The sequence below is a fragment of the Taudactylus pleione genome, unplaced genomic scaffold (genome assembly GCF_031769625.1).
Source record: "Taudactylus pleione unplaced genomic scaffold, aTauple2 ptg000017l, whole genome shotgun sequence".
Lineage (NCBI taxonomy): Eukaryota > Metazoa > Chordata > Amphibia > Anura > Myobatrachidae > Taudactylus > Taudactylus pleione.
In genome coordinates this window covers 13,466,893-13,487,743 of record NW_028284419.1, presented here as the reverse complement: position 1 = coordinate 13,487,743, position 20,851 = coordinate 13,466,893, and positions in this window count along the sequence as shown.

Genomic DNA, 20,851 nt, shown 5'->3' with positions numbered 1-20,851 from the left:
CCCTTAAAGTGCAGGGGTTGCTGACGGTGTTCTCGGTACATGAAATGGCAGTGCTGTGGTGCTGGCAGTGTCCTCACTGAAGGGTACTGGTGGTGTTGGCATTGCAGGGTGCCAGCGGTGTCTTCAGTGCAGGTTTTCTGGCTGTGTCGGCAGTGCAGGGGTTGCTGACGGTGTCCTCGGTACATGGAATGGGAATGCTGCAATGCTGGCAGTGTCTTCAGTGACAGGTAACGGAGGTGTCGGTAGTGTGGGGGTGCCAGCAGTATCTTCAGTGCAAGTTTGATGGCTGTGTCAGCAGTGCAGGGGTTGCTGACTGTGTCCTCAGTACATGGGATGGCAGTGCTGCAGTGCTGGCAGTGTCCTCAGTGACGGGTACCGGCAGTGTCGGCAGTGCGGGGGTTGCTGACGGTGTCTGCAGTACATGGGATCGCAGTGTTGTAGTGCTTGCAGTGTCCTCAGTGAAGGGTACCGACAATGTCAGCAGTGCCAGTGGCGTCTATGGGTGAGGGGGGCACACAGAGCCACTGCTGCTGTGTTCATAGAGGGGGAAGGAGGAGGAGTGCTGCTGCTGTAAAGGTGCATACACGTAGCAATTTAAAAGGACGATGATATATCGATATCGTTATCGTTACCGTTATCTATCAAATCATCCTTTTTTAATGTACCCTACCAACTTACCTTCAACCAGCAATGTGCAGGCACGTATGGATGATAGCGATATCGCCCATCGTCCCTGCATGCTGCACAACCTGCTGATCGCCAGTCGCTATAGTTGCTGGCAAGTTATTAGTGTGTTGGATTATATATATAGATCATCCAACGCACCAGGGAGTGTGCAGTATGATCTGCCAGCGATATTGTATTGTGTGTATGCACCATTACACTGCTATGGTTGGGGGAGGGGGGCACACAGAACCAGTGATTCTGTTATCAGGGATAGGGGGACGGGGAGAACTGCTTGGACTAAGGATAGGACATAAAAAGACAACATTGAAAGTAATGTACAGTTTTTAATGTTGATTACAAAACATTGTTTAGACCTAAACATTGGTTCTGGAACATCGATGTTAACCAATTTTTCTATTTTTTAATGGACCTGTAGGTGCTTAAACATATAAAACACCAAGTTAACTTCTGAAATCATACTTATTTTATATTTAATTTATGAGGGCTTACAGTATGTATAGTCCCACATACTGTATATCACTCCCTTGGAATGGCGGTCTTTGGGCCTGATTCAGAGATGTATGCTAACCCAATGGCTAGGGCACATCTCCGATGGTGGGAGGACTGCGCATGTGCAGCCCTCTGGCTTTGAGTCTGCTTGCAGTGTCTCCCGGCTGCAGCCTGATTGACAGGCTGTGGCATTTTGGAGGCGGAGCGGGGGTGGTCCCTGGCAGTGGGATGGTAGGCATCCTCATTCAAATGAGTCTTAGTGTTTTTTTATTTTCAGGACTTGTTATTAAATATAGAGGTCCTGTTTTTTATCTGTAATATTTTTAATAAAATAGCTGTTTGAAGCAGTATTATGCTACAGTGCATCCGGATAGTATTCACAGCGCATCACTTTTTCCACATTTTGTTATGTTACAGCCTTACTTCAAAATGGAATAAATTCATTTTTGTCCTCAAAATTCTACACACAATACCCCATAATGACAACATGTAAAAAGATTTTTTGAGATTTTTGCAAATTTAATAAAAAAACCCCCACTAAAATATCACATATATATAAGTATTCACGGCCTTTGTCATGAAGCTCAAAATTGAGCTCACGTGCATCCTCTTTCCACTGATCATCCTTGAGATGTTGCTACAGCTTAATTGGAGTCACCTGTGGTAAATTCATTTGATTGGACATGATTTTGAAAGGCATACACCTGTCTATATAAGGTCTCACACTTGACAGTGCATATCAGAGCACAAAACAAGCATGAAGTCCAAGGAAATGTCTGTAGACCTCCGAGACAGGATTGTCTCAAGGCACAAATCTGGTGAAGGGTACAGAAAAATGATCTGCTGCTTAGAAGGTCCCAATGAGCACAGTGGCCTCCATCATCAATAAATGGAAGAAGTTCGGAACCACCAGGACTCTTCCTAGAGTTGGCCGTCCATCTAAACTGAGCGATCGGGGGAGAAGGGCCCTAGTCAGGGAGGTGACCAAGAACCCAATGGTCACTCTGTCAAAGCTACAGCATTCCTCTGTGGAGAGACAAGAACCTTCCAGAAGGACAACCATCTCTGCAGCAATCCACCAATCAGGCCGGTATGGTAGAGTGGCCAGATGGAAGCCACTCCTTAGTAAAAAGCACATGGCAGCCTGCCTGGAATTTGCCAAAATGCACCTGAAGGACTCTCAGACCATTAGAGACAAAGGGCCTGATTCAGACCCACTCGCAAGCGGCTGTCCGCTAGCAAGTGGGTCGATGTTGTGCTCTGCGCATGCGCACGATGGCGGGAGCTCCGTCGTGCGCATGCACCAGACGCGACGAGCGAAGGACTTTCCTTCGCTCGTTGTGTCTGATCAAAGGGGGCGTGCTGTCGATGTTGATTGACAGCACGCCCCCTTTGGTGGGCATGCCACCCATGGGAACGCCTCCCATCAGAAGCCGGCCCACTGACATCACTAGTGATGTCAGTGGGAGTGATTTTGGCTCTGATAGAGCCAAAATCACTCTGGGGCTTGCGGTTGAAAACCTCAACCGCAGGCTCCGGCTCGCAGTTTCGATGGTCGCGATGGTCATGACCATCGCGGCCATCAAACTGCACGCTCGTATAGGCTGTGGGTGGTGACCCACAGCTATACGAGCGTCCAGGAGGACGCTCCATTTTTATGGAGGGCGGCCCTCATTCAGAGCGTGCGCTCTGCTCAGAGCGTGCGCTCTGCTCAGAGCGTACGGCTCTGAATGAGGGCCAAAGATTGAACTCTTTGGCAAGAATGCCAGGCGTTCTATTTGGAGGAAACCAGGCACCGCTCATCGCCAGGCCAATGCCATCCCTATAGTGAAGCATGGTGGTGGCAGCATCATGCTGTGGGGATGTTTTTCAGCAGCAGGAACTGGGAGACTAATCAGGAAGAGGGACAAATTAATGCAGCAGTGTACAGAGACATCCTGGATGAAAACCTGCTCCAAAGCACTCTTGACCTCAGACTGGGGCGACGGTTAATCTTTTAGCAGGACAACGACCCTAAGCACACAGCCAAGATATCAAAGGAGTGGCTTCAGGACAACTCTGTGAATGTCCTTGAGTGGCCCAGCCAGAGCCCAGACTTGAATCCAATTGAACATCTCTGGAGAGATCTGAAAATGTCTGTGCATCGACGCTTCCCATCCAACCTAATGGAGCTTGAGGGGTGCTGCAAAGAGGAATGGGTGAAACTGCCCAAAGATAGGTGTGCCAAGCTTGTGGCAATCATATTCAAAAAGACTTGAGGCTGTAATTGCTGTCAAAAGTGCATCAACAAAGTATTGAGCAAAGGCTGTGAATACTTATGTACATGTGATTTTTTTAGTTTTTTTTTTATTAAATTTGAACAAATCTCAAAAGAAATTTTTTACATGTTGTCATTATGGGGTATTTGGTGTAGATTTTGAGGAGAAAATTTAATTTATTCCATTTTGGAATAAGGCTGTAACATAACAAAATGTGAAAAAAGTGACGCGCTGTGAATACTTTCCGGATGCACTGTATGTACTGTACCTCTATTTACTTTTATGTTATTACATGAAATATCATCTGGAAATCATCTGTTGGAGTTGCAAAAAAGGATGCTATTGAAATCTACTGTATGCTGTTGAATCCTCTTTATGTGAAGAAAATTATAAGGTAACCATAAAACCTGAAGGGGTAATAAGAGGTGTTTGCTTTAAATATATCAAGAGGTATGTACCTTGAACATCAGGTGGATAGGACTGTTCTATCAACACCTATTTTTCAGATATAAATAATCCCTCACATTGGGTGGATCAACAATAATTTTAAAATACTACACTATGGGTCTCATTTATTAACGAGTTTTATCACCAGAATGAGTGAAACATTTCACTGTGTATGATAAATGGTGCTCCAGCCAATCAGCTCCCAACTGTCAACTGTTAGAAAAGTGACAGTTGGGAGCTGATTGGCTGGAGCAACATTTATCATACACAGTGACATTTGTCACTTGTTTTGGTGATAAAACTAGTTAATAAATGGGTGCCTTTGATTGTTTCCTTTTGTTGTCATCATTTTGAGGTAAATATAAGGACACAAAGGGCCTGGATGGAATTGCATAGCCGCACACAAGAGACTGTGCAATTCTGTTCATTTAAAATGTGAATGCAGAAGGAGGTATCGCACACCTCCTTTCTGCATTTGCATGATCTCAGCTCTGTGACTGAGGCCGCAGCCTGGTGTCACCATCAGAACAATTGCGACTGATGGTTGCCGATGTTCCTTAGGCCAGGCTGCTGGAGCTAAAACTTCCCACAGCCTGGACGGGTCCTGGCAGTTTGGGAGGCCAGAAAGTCTGCGTGCACCTATACGGACTCTGCCCTCATCCCTCCTTGAAAAATGGGGCAACACGCCCCTGTTTCCAGGAACGCTGCCAGGGAACATCCCCGCTCCACCTCCAAAACAACGCAACCTGTCAATCAGGCTGTGGCCAGGAGACACTGCAAGCGGACATGCAGTCAGAGGGCTGCACATGCTCAGTACACCTCCTGCGCATGCGCAGTCCTACCACCATCGGAGATGTGCGCTAACCATCGGGTTTCAGAACCAATGTTTAGGTCTAAACAATGTTTTGTAATTAATATTAAAAACATTGGTACAGTACTTTCAATGTTGTCTTTTTATGTCCTATCCATAGTGCACACACTCCAAGCAGCTCTGCCCCTCCCCCCATCCCTGATAACAGCATCACTGGCTCTGTGTACCCCTCCCCCACCCACAACAGTGTAACAGCAGTAGCTCACCTCCTCCTCCTTTCCCCTCTGTGAACACCGCAGTGGTGGATCAGTGTGCTTCCCTCACCCAGGGCCAAATTTAGGTCTGTGGGGCTGCCTGGGCAACAAATGTGGGGGGGCTATCAAGTATATATATATATATATATATATATATATACATAGCAACTGGCATACTGTGTATACTTTACTGTAATAACAAAGTGGAAAACAAAACATTGAGCTACATTACTGGTCAACGAATGTACAATATAACCATGGAAAATTAGTACTATTTTGGGAGGATGGTAGGGATCGAAAGTACTAAAGTGTCTCAATACACAAAGGGCAACATTAATGAGTAGTAACAACACACAGGGGGAGGGCTAATGAAAACTTGATTTGTTGTCTGTGTAAAAAGTGCAGCCTTTAAAAATGAATTCCTCCCCCCTCCCCCTCTGTGTTGAGACAAACAATGGGCAGGGTTATTCTGAAAAAGGACATGAACACACTGTAAATTACTGATGGGCGGTTTTTGAATTATAATGTATATCTAGAACCAATACTGTATATAAAATATCGAGCCATATTTTCAGGGGGAAATTTCTACACTAAGAAATCACTACACACATACGCCGTCCTCACTGACTCAGATCCCGACAGCCTCTAGATGAAATATGATATTATTCTAAAAAGTTTTATTGTTATTACAATAATATTATTGATATTATTATATTATTAAATTATATCAATTTATTTTTGGAGCAAAATAGAATTATAGCGGCAGGTGCACAAATGCAGAATTTTAAAAAACTTACTTGCTAGTACCCATTTTCATGTACCCCAAATTTGATGGGACCACTTAAAAAAATGAAAAAAATAACCTAAGTGCTCTTCTGCATCACTTCTTCAATGTCGGAAAAAAAACACCTGCTGCGGCTATTTAAATCCCTGACTTTCAATTAAAGGCTAAAACGGGGGTACCCATAGTGATCCCCCATGTTTTTACTACTTTAGGGGGGTCTTACAATTTTTTAAGGAAAAATTCGTAACTTTACGCAAATCCAACTTCGGAGTTTCCCGTTTTCGTTAATTTTATATTGAATACGGGTATAAGCAGAAGCGCGTCCGATACTTTAATGCAGGTAAAATCTCCGATATGAAACGTTAACTTCGACAGTGAAGTTAACGTTTCATATTGAATACCCCTCATAGTGTACACGGTGTTCACAGCCTCTAGATGAAATATGATATTATTCTAAAAAGTTTTATTATTATTACAATAATATTATTGATATTATTATATTATTGAATTATACAAATTTATTTTTGGAGCAAAAAAAAAAATGTTTACACTGGGATTCAAACCCTAACTGCCAAGTGTGATGTGCACTTTACCACTACGCCACAATACTGGTGGATGGGAAGAACAGAATCTGTCTTTTCAGGAACTGATGACAGTTTCCTAGTGACAGTTTTTTTGGTGCTAGTACAGTGTTTCAGTGGCTAGTACAGTGATATAGCCGCAAATGCATATAAGCCCATTTAATATGCACACAGGAAGCAAAAGAAGATGGCGCCCGTCATCGCCTGCTGCATGACACCGCCTGCACCCTCGCTGCTGACACAGCCGGCACCCCACTGGCAGCATCCCCCGTTGCTGACACCACCGCTGCCGACACTGCCAGCACCTCTGCACTGCTGCCCCACGTACAGAGGACACCGTTAGTGACCCCCACACTGCCGACACTGCTGGCACTCCCACACTGAGGACACCACCAGCACCCCTGCACTGCTGACACTGTCAGCACACATGCACTGAGGACACTGCTGGCTCCCCTGCTCTGCCGACACCACCGGAACCCTGCATTGAGAATACCCCTGCACTGCCAACACAGTCAGCAAACCTGTACTTAGGCCACCACTGGCACCCCTGCTCTGCCGACATTGCCAGCACCCTGCACTGAGAACACCCCTGCACTGCCAACACAGTCAGCAAACCTGCACTGAGGAAACCACTGGCACCCCCGCACTGCCAACATCACCCGTACCCTTCACTGAGGACACTGCCAGCACCGCAGCACTGCCATTCCATGTACTGAGGACACCATCAGCACTGCACTGCCGACTGCCAGCAAGCCTGCACTAAAGACACCACTGGCACTGCCGACATTGCCAGTACCCTTCACTGAGGACACTGCCAGCACCGCAGCACTGCCATTCCATGTACTGAGGACACCATCAGCAACCCCTGCACTGCCGACACAGCCAGCAAACCTGCACTAAAGACACCACTGGCACTGCCTATATCGCCAGTACCGTACACTGAGGGCACTGCCAGCACCACAGCACTGCCATTCCATGTACTAAGGACACCGTCAGCAACCCCTGAACTGCCTACAGCCAGCAAACCTTCACAGAAGATACCACTGGCACCCCACCACTGCTGACATCGCCAGTACCATTCACTGAGGACACTGCCAGCACCACAGCGCTGCCATTCCATGTACTGAGGACACCATCAGCATCCCCTGCACTGCCGACACAACCAGCAAACCTGCACTAAACACACCACTGGCACTGCCGACATTGCCAGTACCATACACTGAGGACACTGCCAGCACCACAGCACTGCCATTCCATGTACTGAGGACACCGTCAGCAACCCTGCACTGCCAACACAGACATCAAACCTGCACTAAAGACACCGCTGGCACCCCTGCTCTGCTTACAATGCCAGTACCTTGCACTGAGGATACTGCCAGCACCATAGCACTGCCATTCCATATACTGAGGACACCGTCAGCAACTCTGCTCTGCCGACACTGCTGTGATAGTAAGAGTACTATTAGTGTATCCAACCCACACTGTATAACACACTGTATCCATATTGGATATTGGAAGCTGAACTGCCACATGTTAGTGCCGTCCACTGTATCACTTAGCGTAGTCAGCCAGCTAGCTGGATGCAACCTTTTGGCCTTAACTAGATGAAAAATAAAGTTGTGAGGTGGTCAAAATTATTGGAAATTACTGGAAATAAATGTTATTGAGGTTAATAATACTGTAGGAACAAAAACAGGCCCATTTTATGTGATTTTAACTGTTTTTATGATATTTTAAGAAAAAATCCAAAACCAGAACACGAGGGTCGGCACACATGAGAGAGAGAGAGAGAGAACGCAACTGACATACTGTGTATACTTCTTCTAGCTACATTACTGGTCAAATAATGTACAATATAACCATGGAAAATGAGTACTATTTTGGGAGGAAGGGATGGGCCAAAAGTACAAAAGTGACTCAATACAAAGAGGGCAGCATTAATGAGTAGTAACAAAACAAAACACAGGGGGAGGGCTAATGAAAACTTGATTTGTTGTCTGTGGAAAATGTGCAGCCTTTACAAATGAATTCCTCCTCCCCCCTCTGTGTTGAGACAAGCAATGGGTTAATCTGAAAAAGGACATTAACATACTGTAAATTACTGGTTGCCAGTTTTTGAATTATAATGTATATCTAGAACCAATACTGTATATGAAATATCGAGCCATATTTTCAGGGGGAAATTTCTACACTAACAAATCACTACACACACATGCCGTCCTCACTGACTCAGATCCCCACAGCCTCTAGATGAAATATGATATTATTCTAAAAAGTTTTATTGTTATTACAATAATAATATTGATATTATTATATTATTAAATTATATAAATTTATTTTTGGAGCAAAAAAAAAATGTTTACACTGGGATACAAACCCTAACTGCCAAGTGTGATGTGCAGTGACTTTACCACTATGCCACAATTTTTTTTGGTGCTAGTACAGTGTTTCAGCAGCTAGTACAGTGATTTAGATGCAAATGCATATTGCACCTTAACATAAACACTCCTCAAAACTCCTTGTTTGCCCTCTATTAAAATCCAAAGGAGACCACTACTGTATCTTTGCTACATAGGTTGAACACTATTAAGTGTTACATTACATGATACACTGGCCACCCAGTGGTGAAAGTATGAATTGCACCTTTACTGCACCGCAGATAGCACAGCACGACAATATATGAGAATTGGTGTCATGCCAAATTGAGAGCCATGGCACAGTTTTCAGAAAAGTGTATGTGGACACATCTGTACCTGAAGGGCTGAAATGTGGGTATTGTGGGCAACAATTATTAAAATCAAATTTTGCACATGTCAATTCTGATTGGCTGCCTGTGAGAAGCCATTGACTTTAGTGGGCAGAATTGCAAAAAGAGTGGGGTGGTGTGTGAAGGGCAAGAGAAAAAGTGATCTGTGAGGGGCACAGGAGAAAAGTTAGTTATGTGGCTAATGATAGAAGTAGTTCAGTGCTGGAGTTCCCACTAGGCACAGCAGTCCCCTGCATCAGAGATTAGGTTCATATCAGGGGGAGACTTGGGAACACTTGCATGTGCAGTCTTGAAATCTTGTTTCAAGCTGTTAGAAAAATGACAGTTAGGAGCTGATTGGCTGGCAGTTTATCACTCTCCAATTTATCACTTTCCATAGCTTAGTATATATCCCCTTCAGTATAAAAAAACACATCAGATTAGAGAAATACCATAGTCATGCAGTCAGGGTAGGCAGGGTAGACAGAGCTTCCCTTGTCAAACTCCTCAGATTTAATATAATAATGATTAGAATTTTTCCAAGAAGATATTTATAATTTATAGATATCTTCTTTGTTTATTCTAATAATTTTTCTAGTTAACACTCACCAGCTTTGTGGAGCTAACTTGGACTGCAGAGAGATGAGAGATGAGGCAACAACAGCTCAGCCTCACTCTTGTATAGTCAGACATGGCTTGCAGAGCTGGGGTTGGGGCCACACCACGAGCAGTAAGCTTCACAGAAAGATAGCTAATAGAGGCATGCCTCTGAGTATGCGCATACTGGCTGCTGCAATCAGCAAGCAATCGCAGTGAGCATGCAGTCCAACAGCATAATGATTGACATGAAGTGACATTTAGGGGTGAAGAGGGAGGGGCAGAGGAACCCAGGCGTGCCTGTGCATTTGAACGCCATTACAGGGGCATGCATAATTAAGGCCCTGCAATTGTATACGCTGGCAGAGGTCTAGATGGAGACAGGAAGTTTAGCAGTTTGTGAAGTAGGGTCAGGTCAACCACTACTGTGCAAATGGTTTCACTGTTACTTGATGTTACCACTGCTTTTGCTGACTTGTCATGGGAAATGGTTGGCTTTATACAGTGATGGGCGTCTTGGTATAGTGCTGCGGTTGCTGTGCGATTGCATTTATTAGCATATTTTCACAGCTAACAGGTGTGTGCGAATGCAGCCATGCTGCGATCCAAGCGGAATAAGGTCCATTGCCCCCTACTGTCTATTAATGTTCATGTATATTTTCTTTTTGAACCTTGTACCTTTGAACTGCTTATTCAGGAGTTATTCAGAGAGCAGGGTATATGAGCTGCCATTTGCAAGTTAACAGCTGCCACATTGTTGGGACAATAGCCTGCAACATAAACATTAAGAAGACCAACCTAATTCAAGACACTGAAGCAAGTGGCAGGGGCTTCCTGGAATATCAGACTAAATATTATGTTGTTGCTCATACCAAGCTAAGTATATTTATTTAATAATTTTCTCAATTAACTCTATTTGTTGGGACTAGTGCCTCCTTGTGCGCCTCATTAATACCTGTGTAGCCAAATAACCTGGTTGCATTGGGACACTTTCCAATGTTAGAAGCAGCCAGCCTCCTACGATCAGCTTGTGTGCTCCTTGTCAGGGTTCGGCCTAGGATCGGCCATTACTCACCCCAGCACTGGCTTCCCCTGACTTCTCGTGCGGTCAGACGTGAGGTGCAGCGGCGGGTGACGCGCTGAGGATTTTTGCCTTAGGTGCTCTGGGATTTCCATATGTGGCTCTGTGTCTTGGTTACCATAGTTGCCGTCATGGGTGCCTTATGTTTAATTTTGTCAAGGGTTTTCGAGTCATAGCCCCTTTGTACAAATTTGTTTAACATGATGTCTAGTTGTTGTAGACAATGCTCCTCATTACTGCATATTCTGTGTATTCTCAAAAATTGAGAATACGGGAGACCACTAGTAGTAGATGCAGGGTGAAAGCTGTTAGGGACCAGCAGGGTGTTACGATCTGTTTGCTTAACATAGAGGGCAGAATTAAGTTGATTCGCATTGATTTGGATCTTCACATCTAAAATATCAATGGATATTTTAAAGGTAAATTTTACCATGCTATCTCCTGCATTGTGTATATCCAAAATAGGCTTAAGATGGTCTTCTTTGCCCGTCCACATTAATAGGATGTCATCAATGTAGCGGGCATAATATAATAGATGTTGTGAAATAGTAGGCACCGATAAGAATAGGTCATTCTCCATTTCAAACATAAAGGAATTGGCATATGATGGGGCCACATTGGACCCCATCGCACAGCCTGATGTGTGAAGGAAGAAGCGACCATCATTGAAAAAATTATTTAGAGTTAACACCAACTCCAGTAACTTGCAAAAGAGATTTACATCAGGTGTTTTATATAAAGATATACCCATGATGAGTTTCCTAGTTGTCTGTATTCCCATAGAATGTGGAATACAGGTATACAGGGAGCTGATGTCAATGCTACTCAAAATGCAATTATCAGGTATGTGTTTCAGATTTTTTAGTGCAATTAGTAATGTTGTGGTGTCTTTAAGAAAATAATTCTCCCCATGGATGCAAGGTTGAAGGTACGTATCCAAATAGATGGAAATAGCTTGAAGGAGAGACCCCAAGCAGAGATGATTGGTCTGTCCGGGGGACTCTCCAAGCTCTTATGCACCTTAGGCACAGTATAAAGAAGTGTTTTTTGGGGGAACTCCACTCTTAGGGCATTCATAATCTGTTTAGAGATAATGGAATTATCTGCAGCCCTCTGAAGGGTGACATAAATTTCTTGATTGAAACACATAGTTGGATCCTGAGATAGGAGTTTATAAGTGTTATAGTTACTCAACCATTGCTCAATTTTGTGTTTATAGTCCACGACGTCCTGGACAACCACCCTATCTTCCTTGTCAACTGGTCTTATGGTAATGTCTTCCAGTTTGCTCAGAGATTGTAATGCCCCAAATTCTGCCTTCATGAGATTGGGGTACCTATTTGGTATATTGAATGTATCCTGGGATACCTCAGATTCCATTAGCCTGACAAAGGTTTTTATAGATGCATTGTTCGATTGTTGGTCGAAATTAGCTCTTGATGTAATCTTGTGTAATATATATATATTGTGATAGGATCACTGGTAAAGTGGTCTGTGGCAGGTACATTTGTCCCAGATTCCTGTCTTATGTGTTTTAAACCCCCAGGAGAAAGTCTGCAGTGTAGCAGGCTTGAGTCTCGGCTTTTTGAAAAGCCGGTTTGGGACCTGGGGGTTGTGGGTGAGAGGAGAGGGAGGGCTCCACCCATGGCCACTCCAGGTTTTGGTTCTCGCAGCCTGGTAACAGGCTTGTTAGGGTTCCCACCTGAGAGTGGCCAATATAAGCCTTGTGTGTTTAGGGCTGAGTGTCTCACCTGGGAGAGCAGGCAGGGAGTTTGCTCAGAGACACTTGAAAACCTAACTGTGAGTGTTGTGCTATGCCTTTGTTGCTGGTGAGGGCATTAGGCCCTGCCAGGTTCTGGTAGTGAGGGAACCACCTGTGAAGTTAGTACCCCGACAGGGCTAGGATTTATGTTTATGTTTTCTTTATGTTATTTCTGACATTGTACAATAAAGACTGGCGCCGATCAGCTTGTACTCGCATCAAGACTGGTGTGCTGCTTCCCTGCTGCTGTGTGTGTGTGTAAGGAAGGAGACCTCTACCCAGGAGAGGGACCCCTAATCTGACTGTGTCACAATATATATATATATATATAAATATACAGTCAGGTGCATAAATATTGGGACATTGACAGAATTTTCATATTTTGACCTCTATTCACCACCACAATGGCTTTGAAATGAAACAAACAAGATGTGCTTTAACTGCAGACTTTCAGATTTTAGTTGAGGATAATTACATCCAAATCAGGTGAACGGTGTAGGAATTACAACGGTTTCTATATGTGCCTCCCACTTTGTAAGGGGCCAAAAGTAATGGGACAAACTAAACAATCCTAAATCTAACTTTCACTTTTTAATACTTTGTTGCAAATCCTTTGCAGGCTGGAATGCATAGACATCACCAGACGCTTGGTTTTATCCCTGGTGATGTTGTGCCAGGCCTCTACTGCAAATGTCTTCAGTTCCTTCTTGTTCTTGGGGCATTTTCCCTTCAGTATTGTCTTCATCAAGTAAAATGCATGCTCAATCGGATTCAGATCAGGGGATGGACTTGGCCATTGCATAACATTCCACTTTTTAGCCTTAAAAAACTCTTTGGTTGCTTTTACAGTATGCTTCGGGTCATTGTCCATCTGCACTGTGAAGCGCCGTCCAATGAGTTCTGAAGCATTTGACTGAATATGAGCATATAATATTGCCCGAAACATTTCCGAATTCATTCAGCTGCTTTTGTCAGCAGTCACATCATCAATAAATACAAGGGAACCAGTTCCATTGGCAGCCATACATGTCCACGCCATGACACTACCACCACCATGCTTCACTGATGAGGTGGTATGTTTTGGATCAGGAGCAGTTCCTTTCCTTCTCCATACTCTTCTCTTCCCATCACTCTGGTACAAGTTGATCTTTGTCTCATCTGTCCATAGGATGTTGTTCCAGAACTGTAATGGCTTTTTTAGATGTTGTTTGGCAAACTCTAATCTGGTCTTCCTGTTTTTGTGACTCACCAATGGTTTACATCTTGTGGTGAACCTTCTATATTCACTCTTGTGAAGTCTCCTCTTGATTGTTGACTTTGACACATATACACCTACCTCCTGGAGAGTGTTCTTGATTTGGCCAACTGTTGTGAAGGGGTTTTTCTTCACCAGGGAAATAATTCTTCTGTTATCCATCACAGTTGTTTTCCGTGGTCTTCTGGGTCTTTTGGTGTTGCTGAGCTCTCCGGTGCATTCTTTCTTTTTAAGAATGTTCCAAACAGTTGATTTGGCCACACCTAATGTTTTTGCTATCTCTCCGATGGGTTTGTTTTGATTTTTCAGCCTAATGATGGCTTGCTTCACTGATAGTGACAGCTCTTTGGATCTCATATTGAGAGTCGAGAGCAACTGATTCCAAATACAAATGTCACACCTGGAATCAACTCCAGACCTTTTACCTGCTAAATTGATAATGAAATAACGGGGGAATAACCCACAACTGTCCATGAAATAGCTTTTGAGTTGATAGTCCCATTACTTTTGGCCCCTTAAAAAGTGGGAGGCACATATAGAAACAGTTGTAATTCCTACACCGTTCACCTGATTTGGATGTAATTACCCTCAAATTAAATCTGAAAGTCTGCAGTTAAAGCTCATCTTGTTTGTTTCATTTCATAGCCATTGTGGTGGTGAATAGAGGCCAAAATATGAAAATTCTGTCAATGTCCCATTATTTATGCACCTGACTATATATATATATATATATATATATATATATAAGGGTACAGTCGTGCCCTTATATTAAGGGTGCATATAAAAAACAGATTTCTCCATAGAGAATTCCAAAGGGAAGGAGTGGGGTGTTTAAGGGGCTACACCTCAAAAGCTATGAAAGGTACGGAGCGAGAATCTAGCATGGATTGGTAAAAGTATTGCTCGGTGCTTCATGTCAAATTTCAGGGCATAAACATAAAAAATGAGGATTTGGGAGTAATCTAAAATTCCAACTCTCACTTTTTTCTGACATTCTCAATTAGGACCACTTTTCTGCTATAGTCTATGGGGGATTTTTGGGAAGGCATAACTCAGGGTAGGGGGCAAATTTAGACTTGGGGTTTGTTTTAATAGGTAGTTATTGTTCCAGGGTATGTTATTTTGGGGTTCAGGTAAATCACAAAGTTACAGTTTTGAAACTATTACATCAAGAATCCGCCTTTATACAGATAGGACTTTTCAACTTGTTGCGTAGCCTCACTAGGAGCCTCCAGCAGGTGTACTCACTGTGGCTTCACTTGGGTGCACTAAGATGGCTGCCTTTTGTGGGCATTAGCGGCAGTGGCAGTGGTGACGGTGCAGCCATCAGCAGAGGAGGCAGTGTGGGTGTCGGCGGAGGTGTGAGTGGCAGTGGTGGCAGTGCGGGTGGTGGCAGCGGGGGAACCTGTGGCTGTGGTGGCATTGATCCAGTCCCTGCCAGCCATTCTGCCAAGTATGGCAGCGGCATCCAATTCAAAAATGGTGCCTAAGCGCCATTTTGAAAGTCAAAGATGGCCACCGTGAGCCAATCATGGCTCGCGACATCATCGGGACCTGACAGAAGTAGCACCAGGACCCAGCGCCTGTCGGTGCCTGTGGGTGCCGCTACCGTATTTGGCAGAATGGCTGGCAGGGACTGGATCCTCTCAGATCCAGGCATGCCGCCGACACCCACTGCTATCGCTGCCATGATTGGCTCGCGGCGGGCACGTTTGATTTCAAAGATGAAAACTGCAAGCCAATCATGGCTCGCGACATCATCGGTGGTGGCGGGACCATCAGCGGCAACTAAACAGGACAACAGAAGATCTGGGGAGGTGGCGGCCACCCCCAAGGCAAAGACGCTGAAGCCCTGGCGGGTTGGTGCCCGCCAGTCAAAGACGCCATAAGTCCTAGTGGGTGGTGGCCATGCAAAACAGCTGACACAAGCTGCCTCCCACTAGGTGAAGATGGCAAAGCCCTGGGAGGTTGGTGCCCGCCAGAAGTCCTTGTGGGTGGTGGCCATGCAATAGGGCTGACACAGGCTGCCGCCCACTAGGCGAAGATGCCAAAGCCCTGGTGGGTTGGAGTCTGCCAGAAGTCCTAGTGGGCGGCAGCCATGAAAAAGATCTGACACAGGCTGCCACCCACTAGATGAACACTCCAAAGCCTTGGCGGGTTGGTGCCCACCAGGTGTAGTCACCGGAAGTCCTAGTGGGCGGCAGCTATGAAAAAAAACTGACTCAGGCTGCCGCACACTAGGTGAAGTAATCAAAGCCATGACGGGTTGGCACCCACCAGGCAAAGATGTCGAAGCCCTGGCAGGTAGGCACCCACCAGGTGAAAATGCCAGAAGTCCTATTGGGCAACGGACATGCAAAAGAGCCAACACAGGCTGCTGCTCACTAGGTGAAGATGCCAAAGCCCTGGCAGGTTGGCACCCACCAGATGAAGACGCTGAAGCCCTGGTGGGTTGGTGCCCACCAGGCGGCGATGCCAGAAGACCTAGTGGGCGATGGCCATGCAAAGAGCTGACACAGGCTGCTACCCAATAGGTTAGGATGGCAAAGCCCTGGCAGGTTGTTGCCTACCAGGCAAAGATGCTGAAGCACTGGTGGGCAGGTGCCTGCCAGGCAAAAATGCCAGAAGACCTAAAGGGTGTCAGCCATGAAAAAAAGTTGATACAGGCTGCCGCCCACTAGGTGAAGATGCCGAAGCCCTGGTGGGTTAGTGCCTGCCAGGTGAAGACACTGAAGCACTACCAGGTTGGCGCCCACCAGACGATGACGCCAGAAGTCCTAGTGGGTGGCAGCCATGCAGAAAAACTGACACAGGCTGCTGCTCACTCGGTGAAGATGCCAAAGCCCTGGTGGGTTGGTGCCCACCAGGCAAAGATGCCAAAGCCCTGGTGGGTTAGCACCCGCCATGCGAAGACACTGAAACCCTGGAGGGTTGGCACCTGCCAGACGAAGACGCCGAAGTTCTGGGGTGGCGGCGGCCATGAAAAAGAGCTTAAAGGCTGCTGCCCCCAGGTGAAGGTGCAGATAAAATAAATTTTATTTAAAAAAATGGTGTCTGTGCATTTAAAAATTTTTTTTACAGGTGTACTACAGGTACCAGTGGGCCCAAAATTCCCCGCTGCTAGTACTTGTGGTTTTCCATGTGTGGGAGGCTTGCTGGGAACTATAGTTCACCTGCAAAAGAAAATAGTCTTTAAAATGCACCATACATTACACAATCAACCCGGCACCCACCTTCCAGGAGTGCAGGGGATAGCCCCGGGCTATAAGCCTGGGCTTGGGGTGCCCTGGAGAGGGGGACCCCTTTATTGGGGGGGTCCACAGCTACCAAGGGATTCCCGGCCTGGGCTGACTAGCAGTCAGGGTTAATGCTGTGGCTGGGGGGCAGGGTGAAAGGGCTCCCCTGTCCGGTGCTGGTTCTGGAAAATATAGGTGGACCCTACTCATTTTTTCTCCCTGTATTTCCAAAACCAGGACTGGTTCAGAGCCCTGTGTTGGTTGCGCAAAGTATGGGGAACCATTACATAATTTGTCCCCTGTATTTTGGCAGCCAGGCCTGGTTCTCACTAGCCCGTTGCTGGTTATGCTTAAGTACAGGGGACCCCTATTGCATTTGTCCCCTGTATTTATGCACAACCAGGACTGGCCATTAAAAGCTGGTTGTGCTTCAGGGGGAGGGGGTCACTTTACACAATCAAGCCAGCAACCACAGCCCATGGGTGCTGGGGATAGCCCTGGGCTATCAGTTTAGGCCTGGGATGCCCTGGAGAGGTGGACCCCTTTATTGGGGGGGGTACTCAGCTCCCCAGCAATCCCTGGCCTAGACTGACTAGTGGTCAGGTTTAATGCTTTGGCTTGGGGGTTTGGCGAAAGGGCTCCCCTGGCTGTGGCATCACACTCCGCTAAAAAGGGTCTGATGCTGGTTCTGGTAAATACAGGGGGACCTTACGCATTTTTCCCCCTGTATTTTCAGAACCAGGGCCGACTCAGAGCCCAGTGCTGGTTGTGCTGAATACGGGGGACACCTACGTCATTTGTCCCAGGTATTTTGGCAACCAGGGCTGGTTTTGACTAGTCCGGTGCTGGTTGTGCACAGGGGATCCCTACGTAATTTTTTACCTGTATTTAAACACAATAAGGACTAGCTGTTAAAAGCCCGGTGCTGGTTGTGCTTTGGGGAGGAGACCACTTTTTTATTTTACACATTACATTTTTAACATAGATGCATAGAAGGATCTCACTGCTGCGTTCATGCATCTGTGACTAATTGATTTTATTTTATCAGGTGCATGTTCACTACCTGTGAGCCCTCTGTCACCTGCTGGTGCCCCCTTTGCACTGCACCATTGCCACTGCTCTGCACCACCACTGCTATCTCTACTCCACACGCTTACAGCCATCTCGCACTCTGCACCTCCCAAACCACCACCTGTGTGCTTGCCCCTCTTCCACCTGCGTTAGTGTACCATTTTGTTGCCTTTCACCCCAGCAGGTGGCCCAGTTTGCTCATCCAAACCCTGATAGTTAATAAATTTAAAAAAAGCTATGAAATTCCATTGACAAGAAAACCTTACGGTTTCACATGTCCCATTAAGGCTGCTTAGACATGATCTGATAATTCACAAAACCTATTGAATTTCTGCCACTTAAACTCCAAAAAGCAATGAAATTATGATCATTAAGGCTGACACATTAGTGGACGTGTTCCTTGCATAATACATATATGCTATGCCATGACACCATGTGGTTAACTGCAGATTCAGCCCTCTCACTCTCACAAAATGGTGGAGCTGCTAATTCACAGAATTGTATGCTCATTGGAATACACACATGCAGTCTATGCAACTGAGGTCTGAGCAGAATATAGAGTTGCGCAGATAAGAAAAGAGTATGGTGGATGGAGGAGAAGACAGGGCGTTGTGGATGGGGCAGACAGAAAGGCGTGCAGAGGGGAAGAATAAACAGTACAGATGGGGGTGAGCCAAAGTGATGCAGATGGGTTGAAAACAGTGGTGCACATGAGGGGGAGACAGAGTGGCACAGTTTGGGGGAACAGAGCAACAAGAATGGAGATACAGAGTAGCATGTATGTCGAAAGATAGAGCAGCGCAGATGGATAAAGACAGACTGGTGTGGATAAGCAATACAGACTAGTGCAATGGGAGAACACACAACAATAGGGATTGGGGAAGACAGATTGGTACGGATGGGAGGGGAAAGACAGAGTGGCATGGTTGGGGGGACAGAGTGGTGCAGATGGAGGAAGAAAGAGTGGTAGAGGTGAAGGGAAGACAGAGTGGTGAGGCAGAAGGGGAAAGACAGAGTGGCACAGTTGGGGGGAACAGAGTGATATGGCTGGGGGCAAGGCAGTGGTGCAGATAGAAGGAAACACAGTAGCATGGATGCAGGAAGACAGGGCGGTGCACATGGGGAAATAAATATTGTTGTGGATGAGGGTGTGCAGATTAGCACAGTTGGGAGAACACACAGCTGTAGGGATTGGGGAAGTTATAGCAGCATGGAGGCGAACTTAGTGTACATGCATAGACAGAGTATGATAGTTTTAGCAATTAGGAAGCTGAATTTGTATAATAAATGAGATAGATGTATTGAGTTACAAGAATGTTGGAACCCAGTGGGATTATTGTGATGACTGAATAGGAAGATTGTGGACACTGAATGAGATGTGTGTGCCACATAACTGCTCAGACCTCAGTTGCATAGACTGCATGTGTGTATTCCAATGAGCACACAATTCTGTGAATTAGCAGCTCCACCAATTTGTGAGTAACAGCAATCTCACTCTGGGAGAGTGCTGAATCTGCAGTTAACCACATGGTGTGATGGCATACCATAACTGTATTACGCAAGGAACAGGTCCATTAAGGCGTCAGCCTTAATGATCATAATTTCATTGCATTTTGGAGTTTGAGTGGCAGAAAATCAATAGGTTTTGTGAATTTTCAGATCATGTCTAAGCAACCTTAATGGGACATGTGAAACCATAATGTTTTTTGTCTATGGAATATATATATATATATATATATATTTATGAACATAAAAAATGAATGCATACAACCTTCTTAATTCCACCTTCAAGGTGCTCACTTGAAAAGCTGCAAAAAATGCAGCCAACAATAAGAGTCCAGAGAAAGAGGGCACTTTATGCAATTCTTGTAAAAAAACAATATCTTTTTAATGTTATTAAAGATTTCAAAACATCTTCATCACCGCCCAGTGTGACATCAATACAACTCCCGGCACATGTTGGTTGTTGTGCCAATATACTGCATCAAAGTAAAGGACATGGTATTAAAACCATGTGTAGGCTAAACTGCAAATGTACTGATAAATAATCCACAATGCATGTTCAAGCTTATTCAATCACTGATACTTATAAAGTCTGTCTACCTCGGTCCCCTTCATATTGGGCAGTTAAAGACAAGCAACATAGCATCACCACTGTCAGTGTCTGGAGCAGATTAATAGTCACTTACCCCAAAGGCATCTTATCTGTGCAACACGCAGTAATCAAACAGCAAACACCTGTGTGCATTCCAACTACTGTAGCTCCAGCCTCAATAGCTGGAAAGCCCGCACTTCCAGGTGCCTGGAGTTTACATCATGCACTCCATTGCAGCATTCCACTGATACTAATGAGGAGGTATAAGCCTCCCTGTCAGCTGACCAATGCGCGCATGCGCACCGCGCAGTACTCGGTATGTTCACAAACTAGGTGACACACTGGTCCATATCAGCTACACCTCAACTCTGCCAACAGGAAGCCTCCAGGGACAAAAAGGATGTAAAGCAATAAGCACAATCTAGTATGCACAAATATTATGTCCTCAGGGTAAGTGACATCTACAAGGTGCCATACATGAAAAAACATAAATCTACACGAACAAAAAACAAAATCTACAAACTAAAGAATAATTCCAAATAATACTCACAATAATAATCCCTCTACACATATTAATCCAAAAAAATTGATAAATAGTAAGAAATGATAATACATAAACCACCTATCAAAAACCTAAATTCTGATGACTAAATATCAGAGAAAGCATTTAAACTTTATATTATCATTTAGTCCTCTT